This window comes from Amphibalanus amphitrite, unplaced genomic scaffold (genome assembly GCF_019059575.1).
Source record: "Amphibalanus amphitrite isolate SeventyFive unplaced genomic scaffold, NRLGWU_Aamphi_draft 000224F_arrow, whole genome shotgun sequence".
Classification (NCBI taxonomy): Eukaryota; Metazoa; Arthropoda; class Thecostraca; order Balanomorpha; family Balanidae; genus Amphibalanus; species Amphibalanus amphitrite.
In genome coordinates this window covers 641,222-668,624 of record NW_024881719.1, presented here as the reverse complement: position 1 = coordinate 668,624, position 27,403 = coordinate 641,222, and the positions used below count along the sequence as shown (strand labels likewise).

The following is a 27,403-nucleotide window of genomic DNA, read 5'->3' as shown; positions in this document are numbered from 1 at the left end:
GCAGATGAGGGAGTCCGCCCTCCGTTCTGCCGCACCCATCGCCGGGCGCGCCCCAAAACGGCGTCCGTTCCGATTCGTTCCGCTCTCAACTCTTCACGTCCCGGCTCCTCTCGTCCCTTCCTCACTCTTTTTGTTTTCTTTCGTTTCATGATGGCTTCTATTAGATACACAGTTTGAATCTGTTTTAGTTGGCATAAACGGTTGATTAGCTTGAATCGGATGTTTCGTCTTTTTTCGATCGGTTTTTACTCTTTTAGCCAATGTGTTATATGTCGGGTCACCACTTACCCTTCATGACCTCCATATTTTTTTTTTTGTATTTTAGCTCTGCTAACTCCTTCTGGCCTTGATTCTCTCAGATGATTCGAGTCCGCTCATATCCCAGCTGTTTCATGCGAGATGTGACGCAACAGCCCCCTGGGGCGGCCACCGCCCGTGGCGCCGCCCGTGCGCTCGTGCCGTCGGGAACGCCGACAGTTTGCAAACGACGCGGTGAAGGGTCGCGCTGAGGCTGAAAACACGCCGCTGAGGGGCCGTAAAAGCCGCGCGGATGATGCAGAAATGGAAATGAGCCGGCGGGACAGGCCGGGAGCGCCGGCGGCAGACAGTCGCGCGCGGAGAGGCGGGGCGCAGGCACGCACGCTGGCCGCGTATTGTTGTTGCGCCGTGAATGGCCCAGTGGCATTGTTGCGCCATGGAGCGGTGGTTGTTTTCGGTGTGGTACTCCCACACTAAAGCACTAATAGGAGCCAGTCAGAGGCGCTCCTTCTCTCTCTAGGTCACGCAATGCAAATGGAGAGAAGATGAAGGGGCGCTTTGATACTGAGCTCAGAACGGAAATTGAAGCGAGCGAGCGTTTCTTCATAAGGTCGATTCCATTCATACTACCCCGGAAAATATAGTTCAGATAGTCATGCCGTGTCCTCTTCACAATATCAAACCGGTCAATTAATTTTTAGTAAAAAAAGATTACACTTTCTTTAATTAAAATGTTTTTTTTTTCACTGATAAAACAATTCTTCCACGAATGATAAATGTGGTATTCTTTCACACTATTGCTGTCGATGTATTGCTAGCTCATTGTGCCGTTGCATGCCTACCCGTCACATGTTATCGCCGCCCATGGCGCTCCCAGCAAGCAGACTGGGAGGCGGCGAGGTCTAACGGTGCCCGCACTACCTGACCTTGTTACCATGCAACACAGTGGAGGTCTTATCTGATGACCCGTTTATCGCCATCTTAGCGTCCGGGATGGGGAAGACTCTAGTCAGCGAGCCAGGCAACCAGCTGGTGTCGAAAACCGGGCAGACGCGACAGGAGCGTCCTACTCTGACTTATCCAGCTGGTGCCGGCTGGCCTGAGACTAGCTCTTTTCCCGGCGCAGTGATGAACGATCAGTGGAGATTCATGGGCGCCCGTTCACTGCGCCTGGCCAACTGGTGTGCGAGCTCTATCAAACTGGGCCGTTCATCGGCGCGGGCAATCCTTGGCGACACCTGTGCGACAAACGATCGGTGAATGGCGCAGGCGACCTGGTCTGAGGATGCAGCGCCGGAGCCGGAGGGCCGAGCAGCGCCGGAGCCGGAGTAGCCACGGATAGAGCCGTAGCCCGGACAGCCCGGACCCATGGCTTTATACCCAGCACGTAGAGCGTCGACGGCGCTGCCGCATCTGTCGCTGATCAGCGCGCACTGGCATCGTTTCTCAGGCTCACTAGGCGCCGAATTCCGGTCGGTGCTGCGATGCTTGTCGCCACAGATAGCCGCGGTATGCTAGAGACCGTGAGACGACGAGATGACCGGGGCGACGGCCGACCGCACTGTCAGACAGGTCCTCTGTTGGGAGGATACTGACGCAGGTGAAAATGAATCTGACAAGCTCTTTTTGCCGTTGTGCTGAAAATAATGCAATGATTCTCTGAAGCATGCTTCATATATGGGACAGTGACACGGCAACAGACAAGTCAAGCATGAAGCAATGCACAATTTCTTCAAATGGAAAATCATGCTGTCAATCATCCCCTGACAAACTAAAAGATGCGATCAACAAAGCACCTCCGTGTTAAACCAATGTCAGGGTCCATGTCAACACGAATACATCACTGTACCGGCAAGCACTTTCGGTTCCCATCTGTAAAGCTCTCGCACAGCTGAGAATACACGCATGCTAACGATATGCAAATCATCATGTTCCGCGTCTCAGTACCTTGCCCGTCGCCGCCTCCCGTCAGCGTCTGGTGTGGGGGGGGGGGACCTCTCAGACCGCTGAATAGCCCACTGATGCATCGCCCACCTTCCTTTTTCTCCTGCCGAGGACCGTACCGTCGTCCAGGGAAGGCGCCACATTCTGGAGATGCCTGAGCGCTCGCCGACGGTCCCGGCTCTTGGCGTCGCTCCGGGCTAGGAGCAGAGCCGCGCAGAAGCTTAATTACCGCCCCAGAGACCACGATCAGTATCTGTCGACGTGAGGCGGCCCGCGGCAGGCCGCCCGCATCGACAGCACACTCTAATTAATACATATTTGCTTTAATTGGTTGGAGGAAAAGGACCAGAGTGTATTAACACCGTGTCCTGGTTAGACATATGCTTGTGTTCTAAGCGGTAGCTTTGGCCTGATTATTTGCCAGAATTCAGCTTTCTGTCTGTTCCCTATCGGAACGTTTGAAGCGTGAAATGGACAACGACAGTCTTATCGTGTCTGAGAGTTTTAGCCTCGTTTTCTCTCACTCCATGTCTCTTATCCAGATGATCAGCAAATGTGGATCCTATATCGACTACTCTAGCTTCCATTGAAGCGATCGTTCCGCATGACGCTGCGACGAAGCGATCCACTCTGCGGTAAAACACAACCCTTCGATATCTGAACAGTCTCTCGCAATACCGTGTTCGAAGAAGACTGATGAGAGAGCGGCGCGATATAAATCGCATTATCCCTCCCTGTGCCTCATCTTTGGTGGCTTATCGGCCCCGCCCCGCCTGGTGTGTCGACAGATGAGCGATAACCCCGTTCCCGCACAACTCTCTCCCTCATCGGGCCGCCTCTGATCGATCCCCGCTCCCCATAGTGCCGGCCCGACTCAAAACGGCGCCCACAACGAAACCTGTCTCGAATTTTGACATCACGATTTATGTCGCTAACGCCGGGTGGCACGTAATGTGATGGATTGACGCTACTTGAGAGAGAAATATAGCTGGGAGATCATTCGTTTTAGTCACCCGAAACAGCGCCAATTGCACAATACTGACCCAACACTCTGTTATGGGGTGTAGAAAAGATGGAGAAAAATATTTTAGGACACTTTACATGATTTTATTCACATCGAATATAGTCTGCCTTTTACCTTTATCTTATTTTAAATGTCTTTTTTCCCTGTTAGCAGCCAATTCAAATGATTTGTTTTCACTTGTTTCTGTTATTGAAATAATTTTCCGTCATTGCCAATTTCTTTAAAAAATATAAAACACATTTATATCATGCCCCAAAACGCAATCGTATGCACAATGCAATGTGAAAACACATTAAATTGTATTTATTTTTATCTGCCTTTTTCTGGAATTTTAGGATAGTCATTGTGGTGCTAATAAAGTCTAGCGGTGCATCTCCCTAACTTAATTACGAATGGTTGCTGGATGAAGCCTTAATTGCAGCGATCGGCAGGGGTCAGGTAATCGGGGCATCTCTCTATTTAGGCTGGTCGGCACGGCGGGCGGCAGCAGACGTGACGGTAGTGTAACGGTCCACGTCAGCGGTGCATCTCGCAGCAGCGTGACGTCACTGGAGGCTGCCTCACAGGACGGGAGGCAGGCCATGGGCAAAGTCATGAGGTGGTGATTTTTAGAAGAGTTACTCTGCTCAGGCTACTGTGAACTACGTAGGGATAGACTCTGTGAACTAGGAAGGGGCTGAAATTTATTCATGGATAGGTGTTCAATGCGGTTTGGAAGCCGATGCCATGGCTACATATGCTGAAGAACTTCCCCCTCGCTGCATTTGTCGCCGCTGCTTCACAGATCCACACACCTGTTCCTGGTGTGTGGGAACACAGGAATGTCGTCCACTCCCCTGGCTTGTCCGCGCAGCTGTGTTCCCTCTCAGTGCCGTCATTGTCCTGCCTCTGCCCAGTCGGACTGTGTGTCACCTGGCGTGCAGGTGCGGCTGACCTCACCGTCCCACCGTGTCCCCTGTCCCCGGATGGCCTGTCGCGTGCACGGCTGACCGCACCATGCGACCCTCTGCCGTCTCCCGGGATGCCGGTCAGATCGCGTGCACCTGTAGAGCTGACAGTTGTCGCGTGGGCGCGGCCGGCCGGGCGGCGCGGTAAATCGTGCACTGCTGCCCCTCCTACCACTCTCATGTCAGGGTCGACCCGGTACCGCATTTGTCATGGTTGTCATGACAACGGCTGGCAATCTCATGAGTGTATCGCTGCACTCAGTCATATCTTGAATTAGTTTTATTGCAATAGGCTGAATATCAGGGTTGTGCTTGACTCATGAGTCGAGTCAGAAATTTGACTCAACTCTGACTCAAATGAGTCAGATTTGAGTCGAGTCGGATAAAATGTTGAGCTGTTGAGTTGAGTCAGAGTTGAGTCGGACAAAAATATTAAGGCGTTGAGTTGAGTCAGAGTTGAGTCAGCAAAATAGCTTTTGACATTGAGTTGAGTCAAACATTTAAAAACACGAGTCAGCTGACTCAACTTTCCAGAAACAGTATATATATATATATATATATATATATATATATATATATATATATATATATATATATATATATATATATATATATATATATATATATATATATATATATATATATATATATATATATATATATATATATATATAGTTACGGGCCAAGTGCGAAGGCTAGTCCGTTTGCGAACGGACTAGTCCATTCGCGAATGGACTAGGCCGTTTGCGAATGGCGGTCCGTTTGCAAACGGACTAGTCCGTTTGCGAATGGCCGGCCATTCGCGAATGGCCTAGGCCGTTTGCGAACGGACGGGTTTGTGGCGTTGCACTTAGCCGCCGGAAGCATGGATTCTCGGATTGGGGTACGATTCCGAATGAATGGGGGACCGCTGGTCGATGCAGGGGCGTCGCCGACGGGGGGGGGGGGTCGGAGGGGTCCGGACCCCCCACACACACACACACATTCTTGAAAATATGCCGGTACGACGCCCCCCCCCCTCCCCCCCACACACACACTTTTGGCCACGAAAATCGATCAAGAATAAAATAAAATATTTTAAAAACGATTTTGGTGCATTCTCAAAATAAAATTGTCTAAATCCGAGGAGTTTTCAGTATTTGGTGGGGATTACTTTGACTGACCGTCCGACCAGATCCCCTAGTCGAAAATCCGTGGCGACGCCACTGCGTCTATATGTTTAGTTTAATCTCCGGAGCAGATCTGCGAGCTGGCGCAACTCTGGGTTAAGGTCTCCACACACCTGGTCCATTCGGGATGCGACTTTCCGCTGAACCCTGCACAACGCGGAAATTATAGCAACGTGTTGCCGCTGGCCAGGCTTCGGCCACCGATCTGGATCTGGGGGAGGTCAAATATCCCCGTGACCTTCGAACAGCGGAGAGTCGCATGGTGTGCGGAGACCATTAGTACCGTGCTCCGGGCTCCCCGCTGATGACCCGACCTGACCTTGGTCGAGTTTGTGGCGCTCGATTCATTCTGCTCTGGTGTGGTGTACCGGGACGGTGCGGCTTGTGTGTGGTGAGTGCGGTGCGGTGAGTGTTCGAAAAACTGTTGTGTTGCATTGCATTTAACAATACGCGCACTGCAGGGGGGTTGTTTTCAACCCCCTGTGATTTTTCACAGATCATGAGAAAACGGCGGCGCGCAGCAAAGCCAAATTTTGTATAACTTTTTTCCCATATTCTGCGCACATTGTGTGAAAATGCTGACTCCAGATGACCTCTTGCTGGATATTTCGCACTTGGCCTGACTTCGCACTTGGACTGGGAGCATAAACGCCCGTCCATTCGCAAACGGCCTAGGCCAACTGCAATAACGCACATGGACTAGTCCATTCGCAAACGGCCTAGTCCAAGTGCGTTATCGCACTTGGACTAGGCCATTCGCGAATGGACTAGCCTTCGCACTTGGCCCGCAACATATATATATATATATATATATATATATATATATATATATATATATATATATATATATATATATATATATATATATATATATATATATATATATATATATATATATATATATATATATATATATATATATATATATATCAGGGATGCGGAGCCGGAGCCGGAGTCGGAGCCGGAGCCGCCGGAGCCGGCATATTTTGCCCGGAGCCGGAGCCGGAGCCGGAGCCGTGAAACAATATAGCCCGGAGCCGGAGCCGGAGCCGGAGCCGCCAAAAAAGGGGCGACTCCGGCTCCTTTTTATTTTTTGAAGAGGAAAAAAATAATTGACCTAGTTCGGTTTGACAGTACAAAGCAGTAAAACATATGGTACTATTGGTCTCAAGATAAGAGCCCAGGCGACCTGTAGTTTTGATGCGGTGAATACCTCACCCTCGCCACAACTCGAGTGGGGGTGGCGCTGGCTGGGAGGAGGGGTGCACTCGGCCCGAGTTGTGGCGAGGGCAATGGTATTCACCGCATCAAAACTACAGGTCGCCTGGGACCTTATCTTGAGATATAGTACGTCATGGGCCATCAAGTGAATGAAAAAAGCCGAATATCCCCAGTATCCCACAGTACGCAATGAACTTCCTGTCTGCTCTTCCCCCCCCCCCCCCCCCCCAACGTCTACTGCATCCCCAGAACATGAGGACCGGTCATCAGGTGACGGCCATTGTTTTTAAGCCAGTGCAGTGGACTGCGACTCCCAGCACCGTCTCTTCCCACCCCCACCCCCACCCCCCAATGCAGCTGAGACGGGTGTCAGCTTACGATGGTTCAGTGAACTCCGATTCGCGGCGACTGCGTTTCCAATGCTATCGCTTCCTAGTCCTTTGTTCCTAGTCCTGTTGAGAAAAATAGCCTTAGTGGCTAGTTGTTATGCAAATACAGAAGCAACGTGTACCAATCCAATTTTTCTTCCACCCGTATTTAATTGATTGCATAGCCCAGCCAGCAATTCGCTTGGGCTGAACTGTGGCAAGCGTCGGGCAGCTTGGGCTTAGCTTGGGTTTGCCCACTTTGATCAAAACCAATGTATTTTTTACTAGGGCTGAGCGGGGGCATGCCGCAGCTATGCCCACGTGCGGATAGCAGTAGCTCAGCCCGACATCTGCCCGCGCATCCAAAACAGGCTTAACTTGGGCGGAGCGCGGGCTGATCAAGCTGGCTGTGTCCTTTGGCTAACTGGAGTAAAGCCGGAGCTTAGCCATACTTGTTCGGCTGTTCGCGCATGCGCAGTTCTGCGCCAATCATGTGCAGCGTTTGTGACAGTCTGCGCGCTATATGATCGTAACCTTGCACACAGTATATAGATGTCCTTTGATCTTCCATCGTCGTTTCCATCCGCTTCGTTTTTGCCTCCATTCGCTTTCGTTCTCCTTTGCCTACATACGGGTCGCCTTTTCCAAGTGTGTATATATATGTGTGTAAGCTCGCTGTTCTCGACAGGGATCCCTCCTAAAGGTTGAGGCCCACTCGAGACACAGAAGCTATCTGGCCGGACACCCCGGGCGCGGCCTAGGTGGCTTGCATCCATGGCCCCCGGGAGTGGATGAAGGTGATAGCTCCACAAACACACATACACATTAGCGATATAACGTAACGTAATATAACGTAATTAAAGAAAGGGCTTTTTACTGTGTACTTTGGCTGAAAGCACAGGTTTTTGCCCTCTTGGTTAGGCACCAGGTTTTTTCTAGTTAGGACTTTTCCTGGTAAAAGTTCACCCCACAACAACACACACACCAAACAACAGCACACAAAACAGCAGCAAGTCTCAACAGCAATCTCTATGTAAGTAACCAAATTTATCGGTCTCGCCTATCTGGCACCTTTTCGGCCTTCCCTTAGTTTTGCAACAGTGTTCGCCACGGGCCCCAAAATCCCCAGCCCAGCCCGGCCCGGGCCCATGGGTTCAGAGCCCGGCCCAGCCCGTAGCCCGCTCTTGGCAAATATTCCAAGCCCAGCCCGGCCCGGCCCGTCAAAAATAGCAATCTAGTTATTGTCTTAGTCTATGGCTATAATAAGCATGATTGATTACACTATTTTGAGAACAATTCAAATTGCATGAATATTAACATGGCAATCATGACTCCCTTCTTTTCAATGAATATAATCATTTCAAGCACCTATGGCACAAATTTTAACAGTAACAGCAAGCACCTCAGTCAATTAGGTCATGATTACACACCTATAAAAAGTTTACATGATTATATTAACTACATTCTATGAGTAAAGTTATCTTGCAAGCTGATGTGTGTGAACATTATCATTAATAATTGGTGACTCTAATGCATACTTGAAGGAAGTATTTGCAACATACTCTATACTTCCCAGCACTTACCAGCAGAAAAAAAGCTTGACTTATGGGAATTGATGAATCTGTCTGGGATTGACCTTGCTGTTAAATTCACTCCATAGATGCTGCAATATCAAAAGCCTGAGAAAGCATACAAAATAGGTGACACTAACTTTAGCACTGTCTTCCAAAAAAAGAGAAAATCCATCCATTTATCAGCAAAACTGATTTAATCTATTTTCAATTCATGCCCACGTGTCAACCGAATCTCTGTGGACAACTATCTGCTACTTTCCTTGCTATTTTATGTTAGGCTCTTTTCAAGATATGGATATCGCTAGCAGCGTAAGCAGAAAACATGGTAAGCTTGAAATGTCATTGGGTACTTTTGCGACTTGTACGCATCATCATCATCAATCGAAAATGAGCGAACACTTCTTGATTGTCGCAGCTGCGGCAGGTAGCGATTCTGACGAATTGTATAATAAAACATATATGATCAAGTTTTTGTTTTGTTTTTCGTTCGAGTTTTCAGACTTCGTGATTTTGGTTTTATTTTTCATTGGTTTAATTTTGTTTTCACCTTGATACTCACTTAAAAAACGTATTTATTTGATATACTGTTGTGTATACTACCTAGATGCCGCCACATAAACATAGCGCCGCCGCCATGATTGCACATTTTGTTGAGAAGGGGCTGGTTTGTTGTGATTTATTTTGACAAATTTATGGACATTTAAAGAAGCTTTCATCGCGAAATACTCTGTAGAGTTCCTCGTTACTTACAGTGTGTTTTGTGAGTATCCTTTTAAGGTTCTGTTCGTTAAAAAGCCGTCGGTGAAGGAAAAAAGACTGTGTTGGAATTGTCTCACTATCGCCATATATAAGTGTTAACTTAATGTAGCCCTGTAGCCCATCATTGTTGAGTGGCTTCTTAGTTTTTGGAGTTGTAGTGCTAAGTAAGTTGTTCTGATGACTACATTTTAACTTTTATTAACAAACTAATGATGCTAGAGATTCTCTGATCTTTTTGGTTGCGGAATTTTTATGAAAACCCTCCTATGTGTGACATGATGTGATATTGGATAATTCTCAAGATTCCCAAAATTCAATATCAAGTAGGTTTTCTTTCACATTGCTTAAATTTGGTTTAGTTTTTGTATTTTCCCAGTGGGTTTTGTTTGCATCAGTTTCCAAATTTTCTTAAATTGACATTAGTCGCAAAACCCATAGTGCACAAAGTTCTTGGCCCGGCCCATCCATAGCCCGTTAACTAATGATATTTGGGGGCCCGGCCCAGCCCGTAGCCCAGCCCGGCCCGTGGCCCGTTGGGCTGGCCCGGCCCGTGGCGAACACTGTTTTGCAACCCACCGGACGCCACATGAGCCGGTCTAACGTAAAGTTTGTCTTTGCTTTGCCTCTTGGGCCGGAATAAAATAGCCGGCAATTAACTTAACGTAAAACAAAAGATCTGGCTAATTGCCAGCAAGTAACTTCCCTTCCCCTGCTATAGCCTTGTGCTAGCGGGGATGCAAAATTCAAAAAAAAAAAGCGACGAAACGACACACCGGTGTTGGGGCATTTGGTGGTTGATGTTTGGGCGCGTGTGAGAGCGCGAAAAAGGGATAGTGCTCACTGCTCTTATCAAGTGGACTGGCATGGAGTTTTACGGTAGGTAAGTGTATTGAATGGTGCGCTTGATCGTATGTAAACGTCATGATTTTGACTGAGTTTCACACCATCAAACATGAAGCTGAATAGCTGTTCAGCCTGGCGACTCATACCCTCGCTCAGAAAAGCTGCATTCCGTGCCTTTATATCTTTGTGAAATACCAGCACTTCTGACCCAGGAAAATGAAATACGAAACACAAATATTTATCTACTTATCACCGAGCACGCTCATTCTCTGTCCGCATTTAAAATCAAATGAACATTTTATACGGATCAATGAGAAGTGCTTTTACAGTATTAATGCATCAATAAGTTATTTTTCAAGCAAACATGCAATGTAAATTAAACCAATGAATCTCTTTTTCAGGTACGTACCATTAGAGCAAATGGTTCAAAAAATAAAATAGTTATACAAACCAGGACCGGGTGGACGCCGCAGTCGCCCTCGCCAAGTGGTTTAGCGGAAACTGCCTGCTTATAATTAAGTAGGTATACCTATGTACATAGTTATACGGAAACTGCGCCGAAAACTGGCCGGCCACCTACTGCAGATGTGTGTGTGTGGAGGAGCCAGACGCCTCCAAAGCTCCCATTCACCAGAGTGAAGTTCCTTATAAACGATTGTTTGCTTATTGCTTTATGTCTTATGAGCGATTACTTGCTGTCCTTACTTTATGCTTTCGGTTGAGTGCTTAACCAAGTATTATGAACGGGGAGGGAGGCTAGCGGGCCTTGTGATTGTTTTATAGTTTTGATGGCGTTTTTTTCATGACTCATGCCATATTACTGCTGCAGTTTGCAGTCCACTGTTTCATGTATTTGTGTTTCATTTGACGTGTTTGTAGTCGTTTGAAATATACATTCAATCAAAGTCAACCACTACTTTCCTTTTGCAATGCTCGAGCCTCGATGACCGGTTAACAGAGCATATGAGTGACCGTAACAATGTTAAATATGCATTGAAACCGCACAACCTGCTGAAAGTGCATTGGCTGCTCCTTGCTACTTGATCCAGTGTGAAGCAAAAGCAAGATGAAGTCAAGTCGAGACTTGAGAAAACAGGAGCCGTCACTCGAGCCGAACCCGAGCAAAGCCACAGCAGTTTGCAATGTATAAACCCCATTCACTTCTATGGCTTAAGTCGGGATAGACAGGGCACACAGAGTGGGCTTGCCGGAGTTCAGCCCGCTCGGGCCCAGAGTAATCTCCATTATATAAATGGATTCACTGCTCGGGCTTAAATCGGGCTAACGCCAATCGTCGCTCAACTAGGGCTAAGCTACGGCTGTCCGGAGCTCGCAGAGCGGGCATACCTCCGGCAGAGCATGGGCTTTAGTCGGCGTTTTTGTGTCATACGCCGACTTTAGCCCAAGCCCCAGCCGACTTTAGCCCGACTAAAAATCTCGGGCAATCCGAACTTGAGCCTGCTTGGGCCCGGAGCAAAATTGCTGGCTGGGAGGGGATGTACTGAGACGGAGCCGGAGCCGCCGGAGCCGGAGCCGCCGGAGCCGGACCATTTTACTCGGAGCCGGAGCCGGAGCCGGAGCCGCCATAACATTTCACCCGGAGCCGGAGCCGGAGCCGGAGCCGATTTTTTTCTCCGGAGCCGGAGCCGGAGCCGGAGCCGTCTGAAATTTCCACGGCTCCGCATCCCTGATATATATATATATATATATATATATATATATATATATATATATATATATATATATATATATATATATATATATATATATTCTTAGTCCTGGCTTTGCTGCCAGATTTTTTTCACCTCCCCCCGCTCAACAACTTGAGTCAATTTTGAGTCAACTCACTTGACTCAAAAAAAAATTTGAGTCAAGTTTGAGTCGACTCATATTTTCATCGAGCCGCTTGAGTCATGAGTCGAGTCAAGGGAAAAAATCAGTTCCTTGTTTGAGTCAGAGTTGAGTCAGGGCTTTTTGAAGTTGAATGATGAGTCGAGTCGGCACATTTTTTTGAGTCGAGCACAACCCTGCTGAATATATTGGCCTACAAACTGAGCTGGCATCCTAGGTGGTGCTACGCTTCTGTGCTGTTCTGCAGTCCCCAAGCGTGCAGTCTCCTCTCGTACGGCGCCATGTGATATCTACTTTACTGCGTTGCAGTTTCCACAGTGGTATCTCCTTCATTGAGACAATACAACCGTTTCACAATGAAGTTTCTCGGTTAAGCGTTCGTGCAAGTTTATTGCTTACCAGAACAGAATTCAAACTAAAGCAATATGATGGCTTTGAAGTTTGTCCATTGTGTTTTTGACGCGGTTCCTGTCGATAACAAGGAAAATAGTGTTGCACTGTTGCTGAACGCTGAACACTGAACACTGAACAGCCAGGTGGCAAAAAAAAAAAAAAAAACGTCTCCACGATCCATGGGGCTGCCTCCCACTGGCCTCTAACTGGTTTACTGTGATGAGATACCAAAAGAGGACACACGTCGAATAAGGAGCCTGTTTTAGAACACGGTGGGTGACTCTAAAAACAAACAGCCGCTCTATTGTCTGTCACTCTGAAAGTACGGCAAATTCTTAGAAAGATAGTTATTAAGAGATATGTCCTGTGCTAATGAGACGTTTTAGCACTCTAATTCCTCTGTATCTGCCACGGTGAATTTACGCCATACACAAAAACGGATCACTGTTTCCGTTGGTAGGTACTATATAAAATGTGATTCGTATATCTGTCTATCGTGTCATATCATGTTTTGTCGATTCGTGGTGCCAGCACAGAACAGCTGCTCCATCATTCCATTCGTTTTTGCTGCAGAGTTAGCTGTCGATGTCCACCTTAGGCAATTTCTTGCTGGAACACTTTTTTATTTAACCTACATATGCCTGATTTCAAGCATTATATGCGCACTTATGTTGACCATGTTGCTTAGTATCATCAAAAAATATTTCACATATAAGAATGACTAAAACTTCTCTTTGAAAGGACTGATATCATTTCGTTATCAGCATTTATACTATTTTAGCGTCGTGATTTACACCAGTTATCAGTTTATCTTTGTCTTATGTCTTCTCCTAGCTATTATTTTTCTCATTCCCCATCTCCTTACAACCTATAGTCAGCCTTCTCCTGGCAGCGGAATATTCCCGTACCGTCTCGGTAGCCTCTCACGCCTCTGGCAGTCCAAAGACTCGTCTCGGTAGCCGCTCGCGCCTCTATAAGACCACACGGTGGCGGCTGTGGGCTGTGGCTCACCATGTCCCGTTAGCACCTGGTGACGCCCCAGGCTGCGCTCGCACACCATACACCATCAACTACAGTGCGTCATGGGGACCACCGTGTGGTGCAGTTCTCACCACCATTTGGTCACGAACTCGAGTCGCATTTATCGTCACAAACACCAGCACAAACTCCAGTGCACACACCGTCACGCATACCGCTACATCAGCACTAACAAATCCGCCATTAGGTGCGCTGTCACACGTACCGTCACGCTGGGGTGTCACGTAGCTGCGTCACACTGGCCCGTCACGGACCGTCCCGCGCTGGTAACACTCGAACTCGAGCACAGACGACGTGTGCCGGCGGGCGGTGGAGTGGTCAGATTGTCCACCTCACCAGGCACAGAGGAGGGGCTGATTTATGGCCCAGCGGCCGCCATACATCGGGTCGGTTTCCGGGTTCGTTGTCTGGCTCTGTCGGATATTTGATGTACGAGAGGAGGTGTGTCGAGAGAGCTCTCACGAACATGTGTTCGGTGTGTTGGACACAATTTTGCATCCGCTTCTGTCGTTTGCAATACATATAGGACAAGAACGCTCCAAGTGCATGCATTGGAGTCTCACCTCACCGCATCGTTGTGTCATGTCACCACCCTTCTGCATGTGTACCGTACTGCATAGAATCTCCCAAAGTCGAGTGCGAGTCAAGGTCGCCAGTGTTTGTCCTCATGTCCTTGTCTGCAGCGGTCGGAGGGGATGGGGGTCTTCCGGTCGTTCTGCACGCCTTATCGGACATGACGGGGTTCCGGTGCTCGTGCCGCCCGGGGAACTGGTTAGACTGGTCCCGCCGAGCCGTACCGAGTCGGGCCGGCCCGCCGTGCTGCCGCCAGCCACGCCATGTTAGGCCTTCACCTGCATTGGAGGCCGAGTGGGCGGCAGGACGGTTCGTGCAGGCTCCACCCCGGCAGCGGATCTCCCCAGCTTGGCTCACAGGACGGCCTTTGTTGGGAACGCTCCATGTCTGTCGGGCAGACCGAGACGGGCTGTAGAACCGGATCATCCGTCGGTAGTGCTAGCTAAGTCCGTCATTTAGCGCTATAGGGACTCTCGCATAGTGGAGAGATGTACCCCAGGCTAATGTGGGCTTATCTCACTATAATACACCGCTTAGAGACATTACCGAGCTGTGTCAGGACAATTAATAAGCCGCGGACCGTGTCTGTCCGTCCCCCCCCCCCCTGTGATAATATCTGCACTCCCGAAGAGGTCGTCAGGTTCCCACTGTCACCACTGTCACAAGCCCGGTGACCTTGACTTGGTCACCACTCTGATGACGTCATAATTGGCGTATTGATGACGTCATCGCTAGCACCGAACAATGCCCAATACACCGGTGGCGACCGATTTGCGCCGCTAATTTCTCAGCGTGCGCCCACGATCGGTGCGTTGTGAGGACACTGGTGGATGGTGGATACCAATTGTGCTGTTTTGTTCTGTCGGGAACTGAGTCCGAGCTCTGAAGGCCCGGCTCGCCGCTCTGTTCAGTCCGGGGAGAATTGTCCGTAATTGGTCTGTGTGTGCAGGGTCGACCGGCCGGAATTACATGGTTCGTGGTGAGACGCTCTGTGCGCGGACACGGTCAGGGTGGGTTTGTGGTGATTATGGCAGAGCTGGGATCCGTGTGTGACGAATGGCACCGGAGTGGCGCCGGCTCAACCGCAGCTTCCCTCGGAGATGAGGGCATTCAGAGGCCATTGGCCCGGGGGACAGGGGAGCCTAATTTTCACCTGATTTTCACTTGGCGCCACGAGGGTTGTGTTGCTGACTTATGTCCTGAGCTGGGCCATGTCTGGTCTGTGTCACTGTGATATCACGACCAAGGATAGAGTAATCGGAAAGTAAATGGCAAACAATCAGCACATTGCACTTTTATCGACGTTGAACTTAAATTGTTTCCGTAGCTCGTCGACAGTCTTGACATTTCAGTCAGTCGCAAATTGAATTATCAGTGACAACCATTTCATGACTGTAATATTGTCGTTTTGATTATTCAGAGAAAACATCGTCAATGCGAGACATGTATCGGGCAGCATGACTCACATGTCTGCAGCTTTGCACGGACATTGGAAGTTTTTTCTTTATTTCTCCAGTTGACATTTAACCGGTTCCGCTATGACGCTGGCGAATGGCAAAGGGTTGAGCCTTCGTGTATTTCCTGTATGTACCTACCATTACGTAGGCGTCCTATCGTAATGTTGTATGCTAATGCCTTGAACATAAACTTCAAACTCTCGATGTAGATATCGATTTCCCCTGGACTAAGATACGCCTGACTAAATCGATGCCTGAAACAGCTGTTGTCACTGCGCGACGCAGCGGTAAGCGCGAGTCCAGTGGTTTCGATAAATGACTTGCGGACGCTACGTTTTTCCTGTCATTTGTCTTGCCTCTACTCAGTTCATGGTTTTCCTGTGCGCTCCAGCGCATCGGGAAGTTTTTCTGGTGGTTCCGGAACCTGACCGTTATCCACTTCCTACGGTCTTTAGCAGTCACGAATGATAAATCAATTCTGTACAAAATAGATGGCTTAATAACTTACCTAAACTGTGGAGAGCAGATGTTTTCAGTCAGCTGTTTGACTCATGAGATGTTTCGAATTTCCTAAAAGCCTTTAAACGGGCTCTTTAGCGCCGTTGGATAATAAAACCGTTATGCATTAATATTCATCACTCATTAATTTATATGCATCCCTTCCTAGCATTGTTAAGAGCCCGTTTTTCATAGTTGCACGCCAGGGAATCCTTTATTCCACTGTAAATGTCCAGAAAATTACAGGAAGTGTCAACATTTGTTGAGCTGCATTGACCTGTAAGTGACTCTTGCCGTCTCTCCTTGCGCTATAACAAAGACGGATTAGCTCTGAAACTATGCATACAAAGCAGCGCGCCGCTCCACATGTCAGCCAGCTGTCAGGCTGTTTCACGGGAGGCCACAATGGGAGGAAGCCACCACCGGCCGGGAAGGCGCGCCCGCTTAACGGCCTCCTCTCATGATTTGCGCCTCGTGTGAGTGACAGATGGCATTCCTGCAGGCGCACGGAGCACGGACCTTGCAACAGCGCACCCCATTCACGTGCCTGCTGAGGGCAGGACCCGCGGTGGTACAGGGGAGTTAGAGCAGCGCAAGTGGTGCAACTCAGGGACACCCATCTTTGGAGAGTCTCCCAGCATTGTGTGGTTTCACTGTTCACATTCGTTCGACGCAAGCTCAGATTCAAGGCAAAGGGTTGTCCGAAACACGCCGTACAAATGAAAGAGATGATGTAGAAAATAAGTGACAGCTAAGCTGTTGATGACATTTATCTGAAGCGCAGTTATTTCATCTGATGTTCATGATTCTTAAGTGTTCATCCTTCCTATCAACACTTATCCTTATCGACCAGGACTAGGCTAATCCGTATAACTCCCAAAACATAGTGTCATAATATGAGGAAAGATGCAGTGGTGCATAAAACACAATACAGTTGTTTTAGTAGGGCCAACCGTGAAAATTCCATGTGGTTCCATGAACAACGGGCGACACAATGCTATCTAAAATCGCACCTCCGTTTTTCAATCGTTTGATTGGGCGAACAAGGCACTGTGTAGTGTGTACTAGACGGTCTCCGCTTTTAAGATGTCGGCACGTTTTTGTTTGACGAATGGTTCTCGTACTGTCATTAATATTGTCGGGTCACAGCACCTTGATCTGTAGACCGCAGACACCGATAGTACGCCAGCGCTATCACCAGATCAGCGCAGCACACCACAAACGCCGCAGTCGGCTCTCCCGCGCCGCAGGTGCCGCGGCCGCGCCGCCCGATTGCCCCCCGCGGGGGACCATCAAAGCGTCCAAAACCGCAGCATCCAAAGTACGCAACATCCAAAACCGCAGCGTCCAAAGTACGCAACGTCCAAAATCCGTCCAAAATCGGGTATATAGGGAGCATTCACAACGTCCAAAACCGAAACATCCAAAACCGCAACATCCAAAACGTATCATCCAAAAACGCAACATCCAAAGTACGCAACATCCAAAGTACGCAACATCCAAAACCGTTAGGTTAGGTTAGGCTAGGTTAGGTTTCCTTATCCCCGGTAGGCATAAATCAGTAGGTTTGGTTAGGTTAGGTTAGGTTAGGTAAGGTTAGGTTAGGTTAGGTTAGGTTGGGTTTCCTCATCCCCGGTAGGCAAAAATCAGTAGGTTAGGTTAGGTCAAGGCTATATAAACCAGGTAGAACGTTCCCGACGAAAAAGTGGTGACAAGCGATAATTAGTAGCCGCGACCCTCACTTGTTCAAAACTATATCCGCAAGCAGCATTTACAGGCTAGCGGAAATCGACCAATCGGCGTTCGGCAATACTCGACGCTGATTGGCCCGATGCTCGTGACGAAATTGCGGGGGACTGTAGCTATTCCCCTATGGCGTTTAATAGACTTACGGCTTTTGAAGGGGATTTATACCAGTTTTGTTGGGTTTGAGGCCATTTTTGAGCTTGGATATTCTTTCTGTGACTTTTGACTGTGTAATAACGACATTTAATCATGACATTCTATATACTACCGGTGTCACATCGGCCAAAAAGACCGTAAGTACATGGGATAGACGGACCACTGCTGATGGGGCCACACATGTCGGCGTGTGGTCATCGGAGGTCCGTGAGGGTTCGACATAGACCCTTCATGGGTCGGTATAGGCCCGGTGGGTCCAGTGTGCAAGCCTATCGGGGGCCGGTGCTGACCCAACAGGGCCCAGTGGCATATAATGTAAGGCTGTCTAGGCCGACGTTGAGGGCTCATGGGGGCCATATAGGACCAATAGGGACCACATCAGTCAATCAGGGGCCATTTAGGCCAATAAAGGCACTTCAGGGGACTTGAAAAGGTCATTCAAGAGCTGTGGTGGGCCCATGAGGGGACGGCATTGGTCCAGCAGGTGCAGTCAGGGGATGTTGTACGGGTTTCTCAGTGGCCCATTTGGGCATATCAGTGACCAATTTGGACCCAGCAGAGGGCTTTGTAGACCTATCAGGGGCTGGTGATGGTTCATCAGGGGCCAGCGTTAGTCCATCGGGGCACGGCATATGCCCATCAGAGGTAATTGCGAGCCCACGCTGAACAATGATGGCCCTTCAACGGCCCCTAATGGATCTACATTGACCCATGGGCCATGATGTGTCATGTATGCCCCTATGACAGGCCTACTCAGACCCCTGATGGACATTCCCGGCCTCTGATGACCCTATACTGAATGCTAAAGGGGCTCTAAGTTTCTCCAATAACCCTTCGTCAACCCATTATTACCATACGCTGGCACTAGGGGCCCCACATCAGCCGCAGGGCAGTCCGTGCCATGACAGCATGTCTTTTCGGCCGATATTACATCGGTAATATTTATTAAAATCATGATTTTATGGTGTCATTATATAGCTAACAGTCATAAGAAATATATTTCAACTCGAAAACAGCTCCAAACAGCATATAATTTTAAAGAAACTCCTCCGAAATCCAAAAGCCTATTCGGGTCCATAGAGAATAACTGCGGTCCCCCGCAATTTCGTCACGAGCGTCGGACCAATCAGCGTCGAGTACTGCCGAGCGCTGATTGGTGAATTTTCCGCTAGCGTGTAAGTACTGCTCGCGGAACAAGAGTTCGTCGACAATCCTCCACAAACGTCTGTCACCATTTTTCGTAATGCTAAACAGCCGGAGCGTACCCCCCTGGGTTAGGTTAGGTTAGGTTAGGTTGGTTTTGGATGTTGCGTGCCTTGGATGTCGTGGTCTTGGACGTTGTTATTTTGGATGTTGCGTTTTTTGGATGATACGTTTTTGGACGTTGCGTTTTTGGATGTTTCGGTTTTGGACTTTGTGAATGCCCCCTATAAACCCGATTTTGGACGTATTTTGGACGTTGCGTACTTTGGACGCTGCGGTTTTGGATGTTGCGTACTTTGGATGCTGCGGTTTTGGACGCTTTGATACGGACCCGCCCCCCGCGCCATATCTCGCCTCCGGACGGCGGCGTCTCACGACCTCGGCACGTGACATACGCACCGCCGCGTCCGCGCCGCTTTGGCCGCCACGTTAAATCCTGATCTACGAGGCTCGGGATGAAGGCCGTACGGGGACGCCAGTAACGATTCATGGTCGATTTGCATCTCGTCAGCTGGGCCGCCTACGCTCTATGTGACCCTGCTCGCGGGCACACCGGCTGCGTATGTCTCAATTGACCCAGCAGTCTCGTGCCGAAGGAAGGGGGCGGTAGCCGGGTGTGGGCCTGTAAGCACCAGTGAACTCTGACCCAACTATCGGTACATGCTCTTGGTAATGGATAATGAGGTAGCCATATAGCTGGTGGCTTTATAAACTCTTGTAATGAGCAGAGCCACAAAGGGCCTTTATAAAGATAATCCCCAAACGGGAGCAACACCTGTGCGATGATTTCTCTACCTTTTGAGGAAAACTGCAAGCCAATCTGGATGAATGACACCGGTCCCTTGTCTGCGGTACTCTCCTGTGAAGGAACTATATGAGCTCTGCTGACCTGTCTTGTTTCCTCCTCCACACCGACGCGGCGGTCTGAGCGCGAGACAGCTCCTCTGTGTCGGCCGACCTCTGTGACAGAGTCGTCCGACCTCGGGTCAAAGGTCACCAGAGCCGCCTGTGAGGTCCGCACACCTCAGGTCTTCATAATGGGGCTCAGTTTCACCGGCAAAATGCGGCTCAGATGGTGCACTTTGCGGCTGCTCCAGTTCGCTGGAGGAGCATCTTCAGCTCGCGTCTTCGTATGTGTCCGTTTTTCAACATCGATTGATGTTCGTGGATCTTGAATGATTGAGTGATGCGGTTCAAACTCATACAACCTCTTCCATTTAAATTTAGATCAACGAAGAACGTTTAGCCGGACATTTTGTTTGCAAAAAACTTCCTTCCTTTGGTTTCCCAACTTGCTCCCATGGAAGACATTGGCTCGTCATTACGTGTTAGGCGGATAAATATTATATCCGTTCTTCATTCATCTCTCATGATGGGTCACTTGGTCAGCCCAGGAGTTATGTGAGCGGTGTCGAGCACCGTCCCGGATCTCGACTATGTACTCTGACCGGATGTCAGCTGGCCGATGAGATAATTATCAGCTGGCTTACAACGCTGTGTGTCTCAGTAATGTGCCGTTATTTGTAACCTACTCTACATGCAGCTCATGTGCAGACAGGATGGTCATGGACCCTCATCATGAGACTTATGACGGGCCGCGGCCGAGCATAAGGCTAGCATGATGCTCAAATCTTTTGTAAAGCCGTATTTCGCAAGGAAATTTGCAGAAGAATGGCTGTGCCAATTTCAGTTTGTTTGATGTATCCATTCATACCAAGCTTCAGCATTGAGCTGAAGTGTGCTTGTGAGCCATGAGCTGTATCACCAATGAGCCCCGCACCATCCAAACGCTTATCCATCTTTTTGATAGAGTGTGCCGTTCGCGATAACACTGAGTGGCTCCTGATCGTTTTTGCGCGGAGCTTATCGATAGGCTATGTGCCAACCATCAGTAGCACATTAGCTCATTAGCTCTTGGAAGGGCTACTGGGAACTTTCCCAGCCAAGCGTCATCTTTCCGACTTTCTCTCGACCCCGGGTTTATTGAGATATCAGTGACCTGAGGCACGGGGGCTCAATCTAGTCGCCCCGGTTTTCTTTTCTTTTGTCTCCGGTAAAGTCATCGCCAAGTGGGCCATTTCACGAGCGACGAGCAGTCGCGTGCTGCCAGATCTCACAATGCTGCCAGATCTCACTTTCCAGCGCCGTGTGAGCGGGCCGTGAGAAGACGCGGCAATGGGTCACAGGCCGTCTGTCGTGTCGGCCTCCCCCGCCCCCGCCCCACCGCCCAGCCGCCGCGACCACGGCCCCGCTCATGCAGATTTCATGGGCCGACTTGTTCGCAGCGGGTCGTCGCGCCGTTTAGTGTTGCTGCGGCGAACGCGGCGCGCGGCGCGAGCTCGCCGTGACTGCCAGATGCGTCTCGGCTCCATTCGGGGCGTGTTTTCTCCCGTCGAACGTCTGGGAGTGTCGAACGCGCCGTGTGGTGTGGGCGTGACCTCGCCCTGTGCGCCGCCGTTCGCTCGTCCGGATGGCGCGGAGACGGTACTGGCATGGGAAAGAGAGAGACATGGGGAGACATTGACGTGGTAGAGACAATAGGGACCAACATGGGATACAACCACAGCGCATGAATGCCGCACGAAGCATAACAGACAAGGTCAGTCTCAAAGCAAATGAACGGGCAGGAATTGTAAGAGGAAACGGCTGTGAGGCGGTGGATGGGTGGTAGAGCACTGTCGTGAGCGGGGTGGCGGTGCTATGGGCGGTGAGGCGGCGCTGTAGGCCGTGCTGCGGGCGGTGCGGCGCTGTCGTGGGCGTCTGTTGCGCCATCCCGTCGACGCCCGTTCACCACCCCAGTCACTGGCGCTGATGGGTGGTCGGAAGGTCAGAAAGTTCAGAACGTTCGGCACCGGTCCCACCGCCGCGCCGTTCGCGGTTCCAGTCGGTCTCACCTTCCCCACAGACCTTCCCAACCGTTCAACCGGCGAGTCTTTAAATTGGTTATTTAATGTTGGAGGGCGAGTATGCAGTAGATTCATATTCCAGTCATTCCCGCAACGCTGTAGATCTATCTAACGTTACTGTTTTTCTTTTACAGACGGCACCAGTCAATTCAAGCTGAAGACATCTCTGTCTTGTGAAAGGCTCTGAAACATTACAGCTGCAGTGACAGAATTGAGTGAACGTTGACAGCGTGAAGAGGGCAAGTGGTACTGGTGATTGGCCGCGCTTGTGGAGTACTGCAATAAGGATATCCAGCTACAGTGATTGAATAATATTGCAACCGCGACCTCTGCAAGGTCTTATCACAGACGGAAAACCGAAGGTAGGTGCTTGGAGCAAAATTTATAAATTTCCAGTACATTAAGCATGCCACTCCCACCATGCACGTAGTTGTTACATATCTTAATTGCATTATCTACATGCTACGTTCATTTTACATGAGCTTATTAAAAATAATTACTTCATTTACCTTCATTGCATGTGTAGTGTGTACGCTCCATGACGGAATTTCCTATAATTTCCTTTCATCTGGTATAACTTCCTCATTGTTACATTGCATCACTCTTCACCACCAATCCTGCCATCGCCTCTTGCCTCTTCCGTGCTCCTCCCTCTGCAAACCCATACCTCCCCGCCCCGTCCGTCCGCTCGTCTCCCGACCTCACTCTGATGACTGTGTTACCGTCCGGTCTGCGGGCCCTCCATGCCTGACCCGACCGGCGTGGCCTGGCCCCTCGGCCGTGCGCGCGGGGCGGCATGGCGGTGATCCATTACACTGTCCAGTCGCGATGGATGCTGGGATCAGTGACCCAACGGCACCGGCAGTGGGGCGAGCGGTGGATGATGGATCCCCGTGAGAAAACTGGACGGTGTGGGTGAGATATGATTTGACCGAGATCAGAGGACGACCTCCTCGGCTCTTCTCGTCCCTACTCTCCATCTCTTCCTGGGAAAAGCTGGTGGTATTCGGTAGGAATTCGACTGAACCGATTGTTTACACGTAAAATCAAACCATTACAGAGAGTGATTTGTAGTTTCGTCATAGCTGATAGCTGTGGTTACACAAGTATTGGAAACATTGCTGAACGCTCGCAAAATAGTGAAATGATCCTGCCACTTACATGACTTTGAGCTTCAACCCTTTATGGAAGCTGCCTGCCGCCACTCAGCCATATGAATAGCCCCGATTATCGTTTGTAGTCGGGCGCCGCGGCGGTGCACCTCAGATGTCGTTGTTTGGTATTCGGAGCCTCTTCACTGAGGGCGACCCCGCGGCGCCCGTGCGACACCGACCTTGCCCGCGGCGGTGGCGGAGAGGCTGACCTTTGACCTGTGACCGGGCCGGCCGCACTCACAGAGGGCACAACAGGGAGCTCTTCCGGCCGGCAGGGCTGCGGGTCTGGGGGGGGGGGGGAGACGGGGGATTCTAATCGGGAGGGGTGGGACCGTGGTGGTTGTTGTGGTTTGAGGTGGAGGTAGATAGGTCGTGGCGGGATCTGTCTGTCAGGAGAAGCATGTCAACTCTATGATGATATTGTTCGCAGCATACAGGCTGTTCGCGTCTCAATGATCTAACATGGGGCTAACCGAATTAGCAATGTCAAGTTTTTCATGGATCCGATGAATATAAACATGAGCTATTGTCCCTGCAATGTTCAGCTGTTCTGTTACACCTTCAACTGCTTGAGCGATTGTACTAACTAATCTATGAAATCCGTCGAAAAACAGTCGAGAACCATAATCATTAAACAAGTATATAATCTTAAAAAGTACCTATATTGCTTTTCCTTTAGCGTTGTTCCATTCAGAGTAATGTTCAGTCTTATTTTGTCTGTTTATGTTTTGACATTGACATGAATGAGTGAAGTAGCTGTAGATACCTAGTTCGTCGTTCGTGTAGATACCTGTAGATACCTATCTTCGTAGTTGGTAATCCATGTCGCTTTCTAATTGTTAACTTTCAAAGATTAGCTGCCCTCTTCCGATGCATTTTGTTAACTCAAAATTATTACATTTTTATTGGAATTACACCACCTTTAGTGAGAAAAAATGTGTCCGCTCCTCCGAGGTCGGGTTATTGCGGGATAAGATGATCGTCGCAGCAGAATAAAATTTCGTCACCGCGAACCACATCCCACAGCAATAAGAAGATACATCACTGAAGTGGGTTCAAGTCCGCATCGCTATATACCAGCATCGATATACCAGTAAGGCTTTTCTAGCATTCACGTGGGGACAATGACAATGTTTTTGGTTGTATATTGTGGGATAAACATCTTCATTGTTCACTTGTGATTTGCGTGGTGTTGCAATTCATGCGGTTGTTGTTGTCGTATGTCGATTGTGCCACACTCGCTCGACTATGTCACCATAACGCATTGTTTGGCAGTTTAGTTAAACTGACAGCTAGATCGGTTATACGGTGTTTGTTTTCCTCCAGCTAGATACGTAGGAAATTACAATCGATTAAATCTATGTGATGCAAGCCACCGATGATTTTCCACGGAAACATTGCCTGCACCTTTTAGAACCCCGCACAACTCATGTTTACCAGAGTCCCTACGGTGTAAAACAATCCCTTAGTTCATCTCCAGCCCGCACTCGGGTGATTCCTGCTTGCCGGGGTGGGTCATTTCCCTCTAATTTGTCGTCCCTTCCGGTGGTCGGGCCTATTGTCTGACTCGGGGCTGCCGAGTAGCGGCCGCTGGGTGGGCAGTTAGCTAATCAGGCAGTCGGTACCGATAATAACGGCCTCCGCCGCAGCCCAGCCGCTGTTCACCTGGTAATCGAGCGGCCCGCAACGCTAACCAATCTGACTGTGTGTGTTCGGCATCTGTACTCACAGGCGGTAATTCGGTGGCATGTAAATGCTCCGGTAAAGGAAGAGATGGACGCATAAAACGTGTTTTGGAGACAAGTTATGAGGAATACAGGTAAAATAGTTCATTTGCTGCTTGAGTGCACACAATCTTACATCAGAGACAAATGTATCGGAGCCGCTCTCGGAAGACAAAAATAGCTTAATAGCAATGCCATATTTGCGACGAGGAAACACATTTATATTGAGCTGAAGCGTAATACTGCATGGTTGGACTTCAAATATTGGACTCAAAACTTTATGGTCTTGGCACAATGCTTGTAGCGGCAGGGTAGCCCCTTTGAAACCTATATGAAGCTCAGCGATAATTCGCAGTTACTGTTCCGGTTCCTCGTCTGTCTCCTCAGGCCAAATCGGAACATAATTTCTATGTGTTCCTTGACCTCACGATAGCATCTGCGATGAACTATAACCAGCCCATTTTATTCCCCATCAATCGCCCAAATGGCTACCCTATCCAAGTCAGCTGATGTGTCGAGTCACGCGTTTCTCTCGACTCCGGCGCCGGCGGCGGATGAACGGACTGTGAGTAGGTCATCGCTCAGTACCGATACGGGCCTGCTCTGACGGTGATATTAATCCATCGATCAGAGCGCTGAATCCGATGGGCTGTCGGGGACCTCCCACGTCACACGTCAGCCGCCGCCGCTACCGCCGCCCAGATCCGCCGCTGGCGGCACCTCCATTCCGCCGCGCCATTCCGCCGGCTCATCCCAGGAGAGACTCACGGTGGCCATCGGGGCGATTCAAGTCAGCCACTGACCAGGTGTCCTGACTCTCGATTCTGTCACGTGATCTTCTCGTGTTGGCTCGACCGTCAGCGGACGTCATCTGAGAGACGTCAGTGGACGTCATCCGAGAGACGTCATCGGTCGTCATCCGACGCCCTCGAGGGGTGCGCGCCTCTGTGGTGATTGACATGTCACGTGATGCCTTCGGGGTGAAATTTGATCCGCCCTCGCGGCTCCCCTACCCTCCCTTCTCCGGCGTTCGGCCAAAGCAGTACACAGAGCAGTCTTCCCTGGGTCGTCTCAGTTCAGCTCGCCTGTCACCGGCGCCGCCTCGGTAACCCATGATGGATGGGCTGCTCCGGGGTGGGGTGGCACCCCACCAGTGACACGCGAAGGCTGAGACGTCGGTTGCTCGGGTGAGTCGTTCTCCAGGGGTGGTGCCCTCGTATAAGTGACAGGCCGGCGCTCCAGATGGTCCGGAGTGTCGGTCGGCTCGCCTGTTTGGCAGCGGGTCCGTTACGTTAGGGAAGTCTGGTGGGTGTGCACCAGGGATCAGTTGTTGGCGGCGTGCTGTTCGTGACCCATCAAATTTAACGCCAGCTCCGCAATCATCATTCATTTATCTATCTGCACGCAGAGCACTCAATGAACTTCAATCGAACGTTCAAATGGATGAACGTAATGAACGAAACGAACACGGAGTATCAAACGTTAACGATAAAATGTCTTGAGGTTCAGTGAGGGTGTAGTTCATGTGACTGAAATATCCTCGTACAAAAAAGACCGAAGACGTTTAGAGATTGCCTTTAATTTTTGTCTGGGTTTTACTAACCACCCTGAACAAGTTGCGATAGTGATCAGCTCTTGTCTAAATAACAAGAGCTGCTGTCAATTAACAATCCAATCAGTTCCACCTCGAAGTTGGGCCATCACCTGCACTCCGACAGCTCTCATTCCTGTCAATTAAACGCCAGAAAATTACCTTAGATCTCAGACAAGTAAACGCTTCTCGGAATCAGTTAACCTTGCCTCTGGCACGTTTTAGTACTCTGTCTGTCGGTTCGGAGACCATGATTGCATGGGAGTCTCGCTGGCATCGATCCGTCTGTTCTGCTTTCCATAGGTTGCGGGCCTGCGGCGTACCGCGCTAACCGCAGCGGCAGCGGTGAGGGGCCCCCGACCCGAGTCTGTTCTCATCTCACCGTGCGCGGTCACCGATACCCAAACTATCACCGATCGGTGACGATTAGGTCACCGATAGCACGCGGCGACAGGACAGACACCTGAGACCTCAGCTGTGGCGGCGGAGACACCTTAGTCGGAGCTCAGATACCATCTGCCTGATACTTGCGGACATTAAAGGACATCAGTTTCCGAAACCGCACCGCCGCGTCGCGTCTCTCGCCGCCACACCTCGACCAATGGTGGATATCGCTTTGACACGAATCTACAGATCAGTAGTATAATGAGCTGGTGTTTGGGATAATTAGGAGCAGGACGGAGACACCTACTCGCCTAGTTACTTAGTGCCTGTTGCCCTGCCAGAATGGTGCCGAAATAACTGCACTGATGAGCCGTTGATTCATCGCTCGTCCAGCGCTCGGCTGCCTCTCGTTCACCTCTAGGTATTCATCGTTTTTCCCTCGTCCTACATCGCACAGAGTACGGTACCGGCGCGCGTGGTACGGTGCCGTACCTGTTCTGGCTCGGCGACCTGTAATCGTCGCTCGCCGACCGCTAATGGTGCCAAATCGAGCCGGCGCTCGGCTGATGGACCGATTATTCAGATCCCGCCGGCATCTGCTTATCGGCTGCATATTATGCTG

The 27,403-nt window shown here is 49.8% G+C and overlaps 1 protein-coding gene across 1 annotated transcript in view; it reads left to right on the top strand.

Moving 5' to 3' along the window:
- Window positions 1-27,403, top strand: part of LOC122385588 — an 82,676-nt gene that overhangs the window by 3,245 nt on the left and 52,028 nt on the right. The window contains exon 2 of the mRNA XM_043373958.1: window positions 22,063-22,290. The gene's annotated coding sequence lies outside the window, so the exon portion shown is untranslated. The remainder of the gene's footprint in view (window positions 1-22,062; window positions 22,291-27,403) is intronic.